The sequence below is a fragment of the Mustela erminea genome, chromosome 13 (assembly GCF_009829155.1).
Source record: "Mustela erminea isolate mMusErm1 chromosome 13, mMusErm1.Pri, whole genome shotgun sequence".
In the NCBI taxonomy this organism is placed as follows: domain Eukaryota; kingdom Metazoa; phylum Chordata; class Mammalia; order Carnivora; family Mustelidae; genus Mustela; species Mustela erminea.
Genome location: NC_045626.1, coordinates 18,736,571 through 18,753,570, shown reverse-complemented (window position 1 = coordinate 18,753,570; position 17,000 = coordinate 18,736,571). Strand labels below are relative to the sequence as shown.

Here is a 17,000-nt window from a genome sequence, read left to right as displayed (position 1 = left end):
CTCATTTAACACTGTCTCTTGGTGGCTTTGGACCAGTTCCTTCTCAGTGTTATCTGATTCTGGCAAATTTACCGGGAAGACAAGATTACAGTGCCCACACTCTTCTTTTCAATCTTTCCAGAACCTTATTTGTATCTCTATGTCAACAGAGTAAAGAAAAGATAGTGTTTCATTTGGAGCAACCCACAGCTACTGGCATGCTCCTTAATTAGTGTCTGTGACCAGTTAGCATTGTTTAGATTTCATTCAACACACTTACCCAGAAACGCACTCCTTCTCGGCTGCTGTGGTATGCACCAGCTGTCTTTAATCTCTTAGGACCCAATTCACAGACCAAAAATTCTGTTATGAGCACAAATGTCTGAGAGTGGGCTTTTGTTTATTTTCTGCTTAGGAGACAACTTTCATATATTTCTTCCATTAAAAATAAATGAGTAAACAAATACCCAAACAAACACAACAGGCAAAAAGCAGAATATCTCACTTCCAACTGAACTAAAGTTTGGTCCACATGGAAGTCGTACCTCTTTTTGGTCAGGTAATAACTACTCTTCTCTTAGCAATAATAAACTCATTCCTAAATGCCATTTTGAAGACTAAACAAATCCATGACAAAGAAGAGGGACAAAGAAGCTTGTGGTTTCAGGCAAAAAGGTCATTATTTCCCTTGGCCAACCCATGCACATTCCAGTTCTTATAAAAGCATGCCACTGAATGCTACCTTAGTTCACATACCTCCTTTCCTAAATATGTGAGCAGGAGTGTCTGCAGACATGCCCATGCACCTGGGTGCATTCTCCTCGTTCCAAACTTGGGGCAATGGGACACACAGATCTCCTTGTCAAGGTTACATGGAATTGGACCCTGGTGGTAAACAGATCTCAGCCCCCATGGAACCATGGTTTTCCCTTCTTCTAGAAATAAAAGTCTTCCATAAAAAATACAAGTATCAGAAGAAACTAGAAAATTGAACATGGTCCCCATTTTTCCAGTATCATTTTAATAGAAAATCAGTTGATAGGTATAAGGATTCTTAGAATTCTGTTCAATGGCTGAACATCACCAAAAATGAACTAATACAGTTTGCCAGGGACTTATGACAGTACAAAGGGCCCTAAATAATATATGAGAGACCAGAAGGCACAGGCTCAGTCCTGAGCCAGGCACCCAAAAAGGTGTTAGGGAACCATCGAGGGAGAGGAAGAAGTGGAAGCTATAAACATGTGTGCTTGTTTTCCTCAAGAAATTAGGCTATGAGGGAAAGGAGAGAGGGTCACTGGCAACAACTTGGACATGGAGATGAAGAGAAATTTGTTTGAAGATTAATAAATATATCTGTAAGTTGCTGAGTAGTAAACTGTTGATAGTAAGAGGTGGAAAATACCAGGGAAGGATAATGTATAAAATGTGAGTCTGGTCCTCCTCAGATAAGAGGGTGTGGAATGGAGAAAAATAATCTTGAAGGAAAGGAAGGGTACCTTTTTCCTTCTACAAAGAAGAAGAACTCATTCCATGTGGTCTCAACTAATCACTTCTAATCTGGAATCTTGAGGTAATGGGCATAAAAAACTGAAAACCATCTTTGAGAGGCCTTACTGACCCCAAAAACAGCTCTTCCAGGAGAAGGAAAGGAAAATCTCATTGCAAAATGTTAGCGACTACTGTTCGGTATATTAAATGAGGTGGCCCATTTTAGAGCTATAAACAGGTATGGAAGTCTGGGGAATGGGACCCCAAACAGCTGATGTTGCTCTCCATCAACCATCTGGGTCCATAAAGAAAATATGTGTGGAGAAAAGAAAGCAAGGCTTAGTGACACATTCCACGAATGTATATTAAACACTCCCTACGGGTAGGGCACAGGTGCTAGGGATACAGCAGTGGGCAAGATAAAGTACTGTTCTCATGGGATTTACATTCCATCTCCAAATTTATCAAGAAAAGCGTGACCTCAGATTGTCAGCCAAGCTGTCTATTCTGCCTGTTGCCATCCCAGAGACCACCCTGAGATGTGAGAATGGCTGCACCTGCCATTCTTAATAGCAAACAAGAGAAAGTGAAAGAGGCAGAACGTTTGCCCTCACAATGAAAGCAGAACTGGAGAAGGCCACCTGTCCCAACAAAGGAAGAGGGAAGGAAGCTGCCCACATCCTGGCAATGACCTGGAGAGGCAAAGGGGCTGCTGATGGGACTTACCCCTAGACAGTGGCCCAAGATCTGGGGTCCTCTATGGCCTCAGGAACCCAAGAGAGGTTCAATAAGAGTCCACACCCATGCATGGTAGGACGCTAATGCCATACAACAAGGGCCCTGAAACCTCCAGGCCATGACCATTTCAATGTCCTAAAACTGGACCAATTCATAAAAACTCATCTTTGAGTAGTGGAAAGAAGTTCCCCAAATCTTAAATTCACCCTCATTTTCCTGTTCTTTCTCCTGTTAACCCCTGTGCCATACTAATGGCCCAGTTTCTTGCCTAGGGTCTCTTGCAGCAGGAGAGAACCACATCACCCATGACCACTCAGGAAGCCATTTCTCCAACTCTTACTGCCATTCTTATATTTTCTCCTGCAAACACCAAGATGGGCAGTCTCAACCCACAATGCCTTTTAAATACCCATTTAGAGTCTCCCAATTCTGTTACTCAGTCTTCAAGGTCAGCACTCATCCAAGTATCACAGTCAGTAACATAAAATACTGCAAGTTGGGATAGAAAAGAGAAGATTCCCCATTATTTTCCTTTAGATTCCCAAATCATTATGTGGAAGAAATTAAGTTTGTCTTCAGTACCATTCATGATCTTGACTCAATCTATCTTTTTGATCTTGAGCTACAATTTGTTCAATGCACATTTTGTACTTGCTGTATTCTCTTTCACTCCACACCCTGGCTCAATCTGTTTTCCTTTGCCTTTGCCTCAAAAGCATAATCTCTCATCTGACCTGTTTTCTCTCTTCCTCACATATTTACATAGTTCCTTCTCCCATCCCACCTCTTCCATGAAGATTTCTCCTGCCAACCTCAACCCATGGCATTCTCCCTTCTCTGAACTCATAGAATGTCCATTATTTGTAGCTAAAAAAGGTCTGGATCCAATGCTATTATGTGGTTATGTAGGTTTTCCCCCACACATCCAACAAGCCAGTCTCCAGCACCAGCTGGGGACCCTACAATTTGACTTAATTCTGACACTACCTACCTGGAAATTTCAGATCCCACAGGTGAAGGTCTCAGGGCCACAAGACTGCCCAAAGGCCCCACTTCACATGCCCATTGCCAGTCCAGATTGTCACCTGTGCTTCTGACCGACTAGCTACAGCCTGAAGTTTCCCACCACCACCTCTTCAGGTACAGTTCATTTGCTAGAATGGCTCACAGATCTCAGAGAAATATTTTTGTTACTCTATCACCAGTTTATTATAAATGGACATAACTCCGGAATAGCCAGATTGAAGAGATGCTCAAGGCCAAGTATGGGAAAGGGGTGCAGAGCTTGAGAGCCTCTTGGGGGGCCATTCTCCAGGTATCTCCATGTGTTCCCCAACCCAGAAGCTCTCTGAACCCCATCCTTGTGGGTTTTATGGAGGCTTCATTGTACAGGCATGACTGATTAAGTCATGGGCCATTGGGATTGATTCAACCTCCAGCCACCCCTCCTCTAAGGTTAGGCGAGGGCAGGGTGGGTGATGGACTCATAGTTCCAACCCTCTAATGACTTGATTGGGCCCCCTGGCAACCAGCCCCCATCCTTAAGAAACCTGAGTGCTTTTGAGAAATTACCTCATTAACACAACAAAAGACAGCTTGGTAACTCTCTCACTTAGGAAATTCCAGGGGTTTTAGGAGCTCTGTGCCAGAAATGGGGAGGAAGTCCAAATATATTATTTCTTACTATAACTCACAGTATCACAGTAGCTCTCCCTGAGATTTAGCATTTACAGTCATGTGTATATGACCTGCTTCTCCTGATAAATTACAACTCTGTAAAGAAGTCCTCAGTAAGCTGAAAACTCCTAAACGGTATCTTGCATATATTTAGTATGCAATAACCGTTTTTATTTTAAAAACTGCATATACCTTGTTTATCTTATAAGAGAATTTAAACAGGTGGCTTCTGTATATTGATTGATTGGATGATTCATTAAAGGATTGCATATATATATATATATATGTATATACATATATATATATAAATTTGGGGTTCATACCAGCATGAAAGGCCCTCAGTAAATGAGGCAGATCACCAGTGCCAACCTGCTCAATCATGGGTTGCAAGTTTGGAGGTAAATTACAGCATAGCATATACCCTTTTGCTGCACAGGTGTAGAATCTGAGGTTAAATTTCCTCCTCCACCTATAACACACATAATGAAACAAATATAGAAACAAATAATAGGGAAGTAAGTTATAGATGGTCCTTTAGAAGTCAATTTCATCTGCGCATCTAACCATAAAAGCAGCATCTGCTCTGCTAAATACAGGTGTTTTATATCCTTGTCATTAATTGGAGGGGACATTATGTCATCATACATCAACAGTTAAGGTTGGTTAAAGTGCCACTTATCTCAGGTGCTGTCATTAATCAGGTTCTTTTCAGCCTGGTGACTTCAGAGGCTTGGCTCAAAGCTGTTCTATGTGAACGGGCTTTTCCTGTGGGTTTAAGGTGACTTTTTATTATCATTTTGAATGAAAACCCTGGAACCCCGACATAAGTGGCCATTAAGATAACTGTTCTGATTTTTCAGGAAGAAAAACATTTCCCCCATCATCTTCATCTCCCCCATGCCTCCACCGAAGAAACACCCAGCATAGACAGGCACATCAACACAAGCTGTTGTCTCATCACGGTTTAACCCTTCATGCATTGCAACGAACCAACTATAGTCCATCTGGCCCTAAAACAGGCACCTTCTCTTTCTGCCTGACACCAACATCACCCAAATGCCTTCCTGGATACCCCAAGCCCACGGCGTGATGTCCAGCCTAGACAGATTTCCAGCGTGCATTCTTCCTTAGTCTCTGCTTTCATTAATAAGACCTGTCCTTTATCGTGTTCCGTCAAGGCCACTGGAAGTGGCATAAGTCGTTCCAGGTTAAGTTGTCAGGGATGATGATGGTGGCATTTTAAAATATTGGCCTTTATATTTTCATCATCTAAACTCTGAAAATTAACATAAAATGTTCAGGTATAGGGTTGATAATTCAAGCCGGGGACCATTGGGTCTATATCCAGTTCTCACTCAGAAAACCCCTATAATGCCCTGAAAATAAAATTCCCTCCATATCCAAAGTTGGGGTCACTGATTGTCTCAACCTGTGCAAGAGATTGGAAGAATAAGGGGGGTATTTGTATCATTTATTCATTCATTCAATGGATATTGTATCGTCTATGCGGGGCTGTGTTAGCATCATACAATGATGACCAGAAATAGATACAGCCCTTGCTCTCAAGACTTTACAAGGTGAATAGGAGAGAAATGAACCAAATAGCAACTTAAAAACAAAAAAGAGGGCTCCTGGGTGGCTCAGTGGGTTAAGCCTCTGCCTTCGGCTCAGGTCATGCTCTCAGGGTCCTGGGATCAAGCCCCACATCAGGCCTTCTGCTCAGCAGCGAACCTGCTCCCCTGCCTTCTGCTTTGCCTGCTTGTAATCTCTCTCTCTCTGTCAAATAAATAAATAAAATCTTAAAAAAAAAAAAAAAAAAGGATAACTGTGAGTAGTTCTTCGGAAGAAAATGTTATGTATCCACACAAACAAGCAAACATAGTGTGATCTGAATTATGAATTTAAGGTCAGTCATGGGAGGATGGCGTGCAAGGAAGAGTATCCTAGAGCAGGAACAGCAGGCACAAGATGCTGTGGGAGAAAGAAGAGGGCAAATTCCAGAACTTGGGCCCCAGTTGGCAGAATCCTAAAAGGCCCCACGGTCGTCATCTCTGCGTTGTATACACACCCTGCATAATGCCTCAGACTGTGAATATGGTGGATTTTGTTCCCATGATTAGGTTATATTATATAATACAGTTAGCTTTTAGAAAGAAAGACTATCTAAGCAGATCTGATCTAATCAATGAGCCTAGAAGTCAGAGACAGAGGCAGTCAGAGATTCAAATCATGAGCAGGATTCCATGCACCATTTCTGTCTTGAAGTTGGAGGGGGGTTACGTAACAAGGGATATGGATGACCTCATGGAGATGAGATCAGACCTGGCTGGCAGCCAGCCAGGAAATGGGGGCTCAGTCCTACACATGTAAGAAACCCACAACTGCCCACAGTTAATTTCCTAGGGCCGCCATAACATAGACATTGAACATTGCCCATTTCAGAAGACAGGAAATACAAGATTATGGCATGGGCAGGCACTGCCCTTCTGGATTGGCTCCTTCTGGAGGCTGTGAAGGACAGTTCTGCTCTAGTTCTCTATTCTTGGCTCATCAATGGCCTTCGTCTCCTCCCTGTGTCTCCACACCTTCCTCCCTCTAACATGTCTCTCTCTGTGAGAACATTTCTTCCTTTTACAAAGGACACCAGGCCTATAAGATTAAGATTCACCTTATGACCTTTTTTTTTTTTAAAACTCAATCACATCTGTAAGGACCCTATGTTCAAATAAGGTCACATTCTGAGTAACTGGGTTTGGGCTTGGGTCTAATTTGCGGTATTGGGTCACATTCTATGATTCTGAATTTGGGGGAGGGGAAGAAGAAACACACAACACAACCCACTGAACTTCGAGAGTGGATTTTCCCTCCGAGCCTTCAGGCAAGGTCTCAGTCTAGCCAACAAGATGACTCTGCCTTGTGCGACCCTGAACAGAGAAGCCGGGCACGCCGTACCTGAAGGTGGACCTCCCAAACTGTGAGATCAGAAATGAGTGTGGACTTAAAGCGGCAGAGCTGGTGAGAATTGGTCGTGCAGCCACAGACATAAACAGTGGCAGAGCTTGGTGACAAAAAAAAAAAAAAAAAGGCTGGCATTGTGGGAGGGACGAGACCACACGGGGCCCTGAAGGCAGTGGCTAAAAACTTCATGCTCTTTATCCTGAGAGCGAAAAATGAGAAGCCACAGAAGGGACGAAGATGATAAGGACACAAGCAGAATTTGTTTCTCTTTGGGGCTTTTCTTTTTCATCTTTGCTCTTTTCCTCTCCCTCCTGAGGAACTTTCCAAAGGACCACGTGGCTGCAGAGAAAGGCGGGCAGATCTTGGTCCCACGTTGATCATTGGTCAGAGTCTTATTGAAAAAGAGGAAGGGGAAAGATGAGGAGGACAGAGAAAGGATCAACATCATTTCTCTCGGGCTCCCTCTGAGTCCGGGTACAATTCTAAAGCATTTTCTGACCTCATGTTCACAACAAGCTTATGAGCCTTATTTTATCCACGAGGAACCAAGGGATCCAGAGGTTTCGGAACATTCTCAGGCTGTCGGCTCAGGGGGAACGTCACTGAGATTTGAATCCAGGCTGGACTGGCTCCAAAGTTCATTCTCCAAACTCTTCAAACTCGATGCACTAAAACTGTGCGCCCATCCAGCCTCGGCCGCTGGCGTTCCCGAGTGTGTGGTGTATTTGGTCCAAGGCTTGGGAGCGTCCTAGTGGTCAGCAGGACAGGTGTGAGCGCAGAGGGGTCGGGAAGATCGGCTCAATCGGAGAACCGCCACAGACCTTACACGGGAGGCCAGTCACCTACGCGGTGGGTCCCCTTCCTTCTCCTTTTCTCTTGCCCGAATAAATCATCAGTGGCGGAGCACAAGGGCAGTAGAGGTTGGTAACAAATCCTCCCCGGAGATGTAAGGTGAGGTAAAGGGTTTTCCAAGCCCCTCTCAAGACCATCCAAGCTCCAAACTGTCCCCAACACCACCTGGGAGCACATTCCTCAGGTCTGTGCTGAGGAATGCAGGACTCGGGGCCAGGAATGAATTCAGCCTCTCCGTCCCAGGGCCCTTCTGACGATTTGCAGAAAACATTCAAGTCACCCATCAACATTCCAGCAATCACTGACGATCTCTGGCAGAAGTGTAAATTAAACTGATCAAGTGGCCTTAAGACAATGGTAAATATTCTATGTATTTCCTGCAGTGATTTACAAGAACTCACATCTCCCTACGTTCCCCTAGAGAATTATTACATTCTATATTCTTTACCTTCTTATAAAAAGACGGGTGCACTGCTTCTCTAGCATTCCTTTACACGCCTTTGATAAATTACTGTAACCAGATTAGGGAGATAAAATAACCAGTCTATTAATTACAGTGATTATTATTTAATGGAAAATGGGATTCTAGGCAAAATGTGTAGGAAGAAGAAAGCTTAGCAATGCATTATATAGATGTGGTATTTTATCTTAAAGAGTAAGATAAGTGTCTCGTGTGTTCCACAATCTACCAAATATGTTCATTAACTCTGCAAGATTTATATGTATAATTGACCAGAATATTTTAACACAATTTGCTTGATTTGGCCGTACATGAGGAACAAGGAAAAGCTGTAATTTCAATTAAATTGAGTAAATCCCTCAACGAACACGCAAAAGGCCAAGTCTGCCCCACAATGTGGGAAGGAAGGAGCTGAGTATTAAAAAAAAAAAAAAAAAAAAAAAAAGTTTTTTAATTGAAACGAGGTATTACTTTAGTTTTAAATTTATTGGCAATTTATTTTGTAAATGATGGGGCTTGGAAGGAGAGCTTTCCCCACATCACTTATCCTCATAACTAATCTCAAATGCAACCAAAAATGTAATTTGCAGATAAATGTTGATCCTTTCAAGAGAAGGTTAACTTCATGGCCAAACCCTGGCCCGACCACTAGCAGACATCAGATCTCACCTCACTTTCCTCAACTGTAAAAATTAGAGTAAGAGTTATATCTGCCGCTTTGGAATTATAGAGGTGAAAGCAGGAGTCTGGGGCGCCTGGGTGGCTCAGTCGTTTAAGCATCTGCCTTTGGCTCAGGTCGTGATCCCAGGGTCCTGGGCTGGAGCCCTGCGTCCCGCTCCCTGCTCGGCCGGGACCCTGCTCCTCCCTCTCCTCCCTTCTCTGCCCCTCCCCCAAGTTCTGTCTGCAAATAAATATATACAATCTTACTTGATTGCAAATAAATATATACAATCTTACTTGATTGCAAATAAATATATACAATCACAAAAGAAAATAAAGAAGAAAGAAAGGAGTCTGTGAACTATGGCCAAATCCTGCCAGTTGCCTTTTTTTCTGTATGGCCCGAAACCTGTATTTTCAAATGGTTGAGAGGCGGGGGGGGGGGGGGGGGGACATATTATCTTGTGACATGTGAAAATGTCATGGCATTCAGATTTCAGGGTCCCTAAATAAAATTTTATTGGAGCCCAGCTACCCTTATTCACTTACATATTATCTATGGCTGCGTTAATGCTACAACAGCAAGATTGAGTAAATGCGACAGAGACCATATGGCCATTCAGCCAATTAAAATACTTACTATTGGCCTTTTACAAAGTTTGTCAACCCTGGACAAAACGAGTAATATGCAGGTTCTCAAAGTTAGCAACACATTAGACTCACCTGAGGAACTTTGAAAAACCCTTTTGTCCGTGTCACACTCCAGACCAATTAAATAAGAATCCCTGGGTCTGCATGCCAGGTGTCAATAATGTTAAATTTTCTCGGGGTTCCAATGTGCAGCCACATTTGAGAACCAGTGGACTAATGTGCTATAAGGTGTTTAAACTTAACACACAGTAAGATATTGATCAGTGTTAGCTGAACGGATAAAATACAGCCTCCTTTTTAACTCCTCAGTGTGCATCAGTAAAAAATTATTAATAACCACTGGGTGCAAAATAATTTTATTTCTCTTTCCTCTGTCTTTCGCCCCTGCCTCTGTTCTCACCAGCATGCAAGAATTAAGGCAGAAAGAAAAGCAAAGTTTCCTTCTGTGTTTCAAGTTTCTAAACACTCAGTCATTCAGTATTTTATGTGTTCATTTATTCGTTCCACAATTTTTCAGTGTACGATTTCAAGTTCTCAGCAACCCTCACAGCAAGCGAGGGCTACAATAACGTGCTTTCAAAGTCCTAGAGAGTGCGCTAGCGTTCTCGTACCTGGTCCCCTGCGTTTGAGCAGAAGCCCCTGAATCTGAATCTTCCGGTGGTTCCTGGCAACAGTCTTGTGCATATAAGCTGACTGGCTCAGCAGCAGCCTTCAAACGAACAAAGGCACGGCAACCCCAACAGCCACTGACGAAAAAGAACACCTCAATGCATGTGTAGTCACGTGACCAAACAATTGATTAGGTGAAGGCATGTATTCCATGTTAAAATATACAGGAAAAAATGAAGCAAAAGAAAATATATTGGAGTGTGGGAGAGGGGGACAAAAACAGGAGGCAATACTTTCAAGAGGTCTGCGATCCAGTCAGTAAAACACAACACACATTAAATACACTGGAGATTCCAGCCCCGTCTGGAAGAGTTCACTCCTGTCACAAGCAATGAACACCCACTAAATCTCTGGGAGGTGGGTATGGGCACAGGAAGAGAGAACATCGGGACAGACATCAGGACACAGAGATCAAGTACGTCGATTTGATTTCACACGATCAGGCCTCTGATTCCCGCTCCGTCTGTCACTAGCTGAATGATCTTGGGCAAAGGACTTCCTTCTCAATGCCTTGATTTCCTCAGCTGTAAAATGGGGGTAATAATTCCTATCTCTGGGAGATGAATTGATTGTTTTCAAAATACATATAAAACCTGGATTTTTCCCCCCCGGTTCTTAACACTGTGCGCTGGAAGATGGTCTTTACAGCTGAAAACACAGTGAGGAACCCCCCCCCCCCACCATGCCAAGAACTGGGTTTTTTAGTACAGAAGTCCTTCCTTGAGCCTCATTCTTCATAGCCAGGTATGAAGTCCTTGAAGGAAAATTTATGAAACTGCATCAATGTCCTTTTCAAGAAAGCCTTGCAATGTGTGAATTCAGTATACGTTGAAAATGCACGTGCCTAACTAACTCCTTTACATTACCAGGGGACCTTCTGAGTGAGAAACAGACAACAGGTTCTGTTTGCAATTTCCCACTGCATTAGCCCCAAGCCCACGTGTATCTTTTGCAGCCTTCACTCCTGGAGTTGGCTTTAACTCTGGAAAATGTATACTCTTGGTGACATGTTTCCTCTAAAGTCAATCTGATTTCGTTCATGGAAAGGCTTCCTGTGCTGTGTAATATCCTTCTCTATTTCTTCTGAATAGCCCTGCATATACTTTTGTTGCTTTTGTGTCTATTCTAACCACGCTTCCACCATTTTTTGTCATTTAAGTTCATATGTGACCTACCTGTGAACAGCTCCATTCTGCAAAAGATCATTGCACTTTCTCTTTTCTTCTTCCAACTTCAAGGATTTGCTTGAATGGTCAGTAGGCTAAGAGACATACTTTTTTTTTATTGTGTTATGTTAGTCACCATACAGCACGCCATTAGTTTTTGATGTAGTGTTCCAGGATTTACTGTGTATAACACCCAGAGCTCCATGCAATATGTGCTCTCCTTATTACCCATCACCAGACAAACCCAAGGAAACTGTAGAAAGAGAAATTAGAGAATTGATTCCATTTACAATAGCACCCAAAACCATAAGATACCTTGGAATAAACCTAACAAAAGAGGTAAAGGATCTATATTCTAGGAACTACAGAACACTCATGAAAGAAATTGAAGAAGACACAAAAGAATGGAGAAACATTCCATGCTCATGGATCAGAAGAATAAACATTGTTAAAATATCCTTGCTGCCCAGAGCAATCCAAGCTTTCAATGCCATCCTGATCAAAATACCATAGGCATTTTTCAAAGTGCTGGAACAAATAATCCTAAAATTTCTGTGGAACCAGGAAAGACCCCAAATCTCCAAGGAAATGTTGAAAAAGAAAAACCAAGCTGGGGGCATCACGTGGCCTGATTTCAAGCTATATTACAAAGTTGTGATCACAAGGCAGCATGGTACTGGCACAAAAACAGACACATAGACCAGTGGAACAGAATAGAGAGCCCAGATATGGACCCTCAACTCCATGATGAACTAGTCTTTGACAAAACAGGAAAAAGTATCCAATGGAAAAAAGGTAGTCTCTTTGATAAAAGGTTCTGGGAAAATTGGACTGCTATATACAGACATGACATGCATTTTTAAAGCTCTGGTTCACCATGTTATTGTGAGTAAACCCTCCACCTCCTTGGGTAACTCTTCCTCGGCTCCTGCTTTGTTAGCCCTGCAGGGTTTTAAAGGTGGGAATCATTTTCATGATTTTTATGCATTCAAACTACTTTTCTCTATAAATAGACCAAATAAGATTGATGGACAATGAAGACTGTAAGTGCCTTTGTGTTTTCATTTTTGATTATATACTCATCTTCTTACACTTTCAAAGTAGTCCTCGATTTTTGCCATAACTTTGTCAATTTTTAGTCCCAAATAAAATAAAGCAAAAGGGAGAATGAATCCAATAAACTGAAATAATGCAAGAAAATGCAATGAAAATCCACATGGTAACAGAAACCCCATGGGACTGAGCAGAAGGGCCTTCCCTCCTGTAAGTACTTGCCGCCTCCTCTTCTCTGTCTCTGATACTCATCTCTGCCATGAGATACTTACGTTTCCATGGATCACACTAATATTTTTGCATCTCTAAAATTATATTCTGTCCCTTTGGAATGACTTATAAAAGGGTGACACAACGCAAATCAAGAGGTGTGTGTGCGTGTGTCTCACCAAGAAGCTCTAACCTCCACTTTGCCCATTTTGTTTACTTAACCAGTTTTCATTGATCGATTTCTCTATAACAACAGAAGTCAGGTGTCTGTCCTACTGCCTGTCCACACAAACCAAATAGAAAGGGCTAACAAATGTTCAAGAAATCTCACCACCTATTACATTACTTATCAATTGCTGAATAACAAATGACTCCAAAATGTAGCAGCTTACAACAGAAAGCACTTAGGATCTCCCAGTCTCTGTGGGTTAAGGATTCAGGCATTGCTGAGCAGGGCATCTCTGGTTCAGAGTCGTACAAGGCTGAAATCAAGGTGTGGCTGGCTGGCTGTGTGGTCCCACCTGAAGGCTTGTCTGGGGGAGGATCTGCTTCCAAGCTCACTCGAGCAGTTGCTGGTGGGATGGAGTTCCTCAAACCCTGACATGGGTCCCTCTCCACGGCAGCTTCTGCGATGGGGTCGGCTTTCCAAGAGAACAAAAGAGGGCGTACAAGACGGAAGCTACAGTTTCTTTATAATCAAATCCCGTCATTTTTGCCATATTCTATTAAAAACCATCACTTGATCCAGCCTACGCTCTGGGGAAGGAGTTTACACAAGGTGTGAACAAGGACATGGGGGGTCATTGGCATTCATATGTCCAAGGCTGCCTCCCACTTCTGCCTGAAACCTGTTTGCGCAAACCTTCTCATCTCAGACTCATCAGCAAAATTTGTGTAACGCGCCACTTTATTTATGCCTATCCTGAAAGTACAGCCATTTGGGAGAGTCTCAGCAACCATCACATCTATCCATCCAGGAATGCAAATTAATATAAAATATTTTTCAGAAAAGAGAGGGTCTTTCATAAGAGGTAAATCACTTAGAGAGTAAAGGCATTAAAAATAAAAACCTTCTCCATGCCATTTGAAGAAAAGACAACCCACAAAAGTTAAAAATAAAAGATTAGATAAAGATAGATCAGTAATACAAGGAAAATACAATTCAGAGGCTGTAATATCAGTATCACAGAGGTAGAATTCAAAGTAAGACATTAAGTGGGACAAAGAGGATCATTTTATTTTACACAGTTTACAGTGTAAAATAAAGATATCATAGTACTGAATTATGGGCCCCAAATGAAAAAGTATCAAAATACATAAAGCAAAACTAATTGAATTAAAGGTAGGAATTGACAGACATAATACAATGCTCCCTTCCCTTCCTGACAGGTGAAGGTAAATAGCACTCACAGATGTAGATAGATATACATTCAACTTAGAGCCCCATAGTTAGAATGGACAGAGACACAGCATCTATGTCTGTGCTCATGAATTATTTACCAAAAATGTGATCATATATTGGTCGATGACAAAAATAAATTTCCTGAAGCAAAAATCAAATAGAACATGTTCTCTGAATGCAATGCAATAAAAGTATTAAAAAATACATTTAAAAATCAACACTTTTGTTTTTTCTATCATGACCACCTTGAAATAAAATAAAGAAGATGAAAACATCTCCTCCCCAGCTGGAGTACAGCAGTATGACGATCTTGTTAGTCCCCAAGGCCATCGGGCTGGGCATGGGACCGGCTGAGTCCTCCAATTTCAGTTTGGCCTTGAACAGCCTCTCCCTGTTTTCCCAAAGTTCTATACAAAACTTATTTTCTATACGTATCATAAAATGCAAGACTCAAATTGAACTTATGGTCTATGTGTAGATTACTGATAACAAGACTACCATCCCCAATGTTAAGCACAGTAGGGGGAGAAAAGTAATAAAGATAAAAATAGAAGTTGAGAAATTGGTTTTCTTAAATAAAATTGATAAATGAAAGGCTAAAAAGGATGCTCTTTCGAGTCAGATAGTTTGGGTTCAGTGTCTGCCCAAAGGATACTACCTATGGTGCCTAAGGTCAGGGGCTACTTAAATTCTCAGAGTCTCAGTGTTCTTAACTGTGCTGTGATGAAAACCAGAAGGTTGTTGGGGGATTAAGTGAGATAATATACAGAAAGTGTGTGTGTGTGTGTTAAGAATTTATTTATTTATTTAACAGAGAGTACGTGCACAAGCAGGGAGACAGGCAGGCAGAGGGAGAGGGAGAAGCGGGCTCCCCGTTGAGTAGGGAGCCCAATGTGGGACTCGATCCCAGGACCCTGGGATCATGACCTGAGCTGAAGGCAGATGCTCAACCAATGGAGCTACCCAGGCGCACCATGTAATTGTAAAGTTCTTTTCACGAAATCTCTAACACCCAGTGAATATTAAAAATACGTCTGCTATTACTAACCACATGTGGGCTCTTTGAAAAGATCAATAAAATAAATCAACCTCTGATTTGTTTGAGGATAAAAGAGGGAAAAATGAGAAACATTAATGACAGGAAAGCATACATAACAACAGATATGATGGTTTTTAAAATTATAAAAGAACTATATGTTACTCTTTTCTACCATACTGAAAATCTCAATGAAATGGATTACTTTATAAGAAAATACGAATCCCAAAATCTTATTCAAGAACAGTTAGAAAACGTCAATAGACCAAAACTCTTAAAAATTTTTTTGAAAACAATTTTAAAACATGATCTCCACAAAAAGCCCATAATGTTTAGCGTTTGGTTTTTTTTTATATTTTTCCAAGCATGAAAAGATGGCAACATATCAATTCATGTACAAAATGAAGGCAATCTTTTACCCAAATCTGTCAAAGCACGAGAAAAAAAATACTGTAACCAATCATGTTTATGGTTATTAGATACAAAAGTACTAAATAAAACATGAATAAATAAAATTCAGATGTATAACACAAGAGTATGCACCATGACTAAGGAGGCTCAATTCCAGGAATGCCATGATGGTTCAACTTGGAAATGGATTCATAGAATTCACATTAATAAGACAAAGGAGACAATCCATATAAACATCTTGCTAAAGGGTGGAGGTAGAGGGTGTGATAAATTTCCCTATCAATTTCTAATTTTAAAAAAACTATTAATAAAATATAACAGAATAGATTTTTCCTTAATATTATTTACAGAAATATCTATCCCTAACCAACTGTCCTAATAAAATCGGGAATAGGACAAGGATTTCCATCATCACCACTTCTATGTAAGATTCTCCTGCAATTCTAGTTAATGCAATTAAATATAAAAATCAAATATTGTAAAGGTGGAAGAAAAACAGCCAGGAATTATAGATGCTATGGTTGCTTACCTATGAAAGGTGTTGGAAAAAGAAGATTTATATGAAAAAGTATTAGAACTGACATCCACGTTGGTATTCAGCTGGAATGCCATGCAAAGCGTGTGCAAGACATTCACACACAGTATCTGTGTTGACTGGATGTTTCTCATGCTGTACCACTGATCTAGTATTTTGAGTTGTAGCTGGCAATAAAATATATCATTTAGAAGGCTGCCAATCAATCAATAGGTAACTCAGGCTTCCTACTAACCAATTATGATCAGTTAATAAATCTGATGGCAAAATGATCCTATTTATAGTAGTAACAAAAGATATAAAATAAATAAAAATAAACTGGACCCCAAACAATATGCAATACATTTTAAGTGAAAACAATTAAGTTTTGCTAAGGGTCACATAGAAGCTTACTGCATAATGAATATGGAAAGGCTTGGTGCTTATTGCCAAAGTTTGTGAATAAGACAAAAATGTCCAGGGACACACGGGTGGATCAGTGGGTTAAAGCCTCTGCCTTCGGCTCAGGTCATGATCCCGGGGTCCTGGGATCGAGTCCCGCATCAGGCTCTCTGCTCATCGGGGAGCCTGCTTCCTCCTCTCTCTGACTGTCCACCTACTTGTGATCTCTGTCTGTCAAATAAATAAAATCTTAAAATAAAAAAAGACAAGAATGTCCATATTTACCACTCTGTTCAACATTGTGCTGGAGATGCTAACTAGATAAACTACACAAGAAAAACAAATAACATCCGCCATGTTGGAAAAGAAGAAACAACAACAACCGAAAACAAAACAAAACAAAACAAAAACCCTGAATTACTGAATACAGAGAGGCTGTATTCTTACTACAGTAATATTGTACAGGTTCTCTGCAAATTAATCTATAAATATAACTTGATCCTTCGGAAAATCCAATGCAATTTCTTTTTGGAGTTTTATAAAATTCTGGTAGAATAGACAGGCAAGAATGTTTTGAAAAACAGGGATGAATTGAGATTTTCCTTAGCAGATAGCCAAATGTGTTATAAAACCACAATACTTAGGATAATTTGACATTGGTGCCAAAAATA

At 41.1% G+C, this 17,000-nt stretch overlaps 1 protein-coding gene and 1 long non-coding RNA gene across 2 annotated transcripts in view; both read right to left on the bottom strand.

The window, feature by feature from the left end:
* Positions 1-5,728: 5,728 nt before the first annotated feature.
* LOC116572278 lies at positions 5,729-11,469 on the bottom strand. The gene is made up of 3 exons (XR_004278194.1): positions 11,311-11,469; positions 10,078-10,889; positions 5,729-8,006 (listed from the first exon to the last, which is right to left on the bottom strand). It is a non-coding gene; the product is annotated as an uncharacterized LOC116572278 (long non-coding RNA).
* A 653-nt stretch (positions 11,470-12,122) lies between these two features.
* LOC116572051 overlaps positions 12,123-17,000 on the bottom strand; it is a 43,737-nt gene continuing 38,859 nt past the window's right edge. The window contains exons 17-18 of the mRNA XM_032310742.1: positions 15,943-16,115; positions 12,123-13,205 (exon numbers count right to left, since the gene is read on the bottom strand). The gene's annotated coding sequence lies outside the window, so the exon portion shown is untranslated. The remainder of the gene's footprint in view (positions 13,206-15,942; positions 16,116-17,000) is intronic.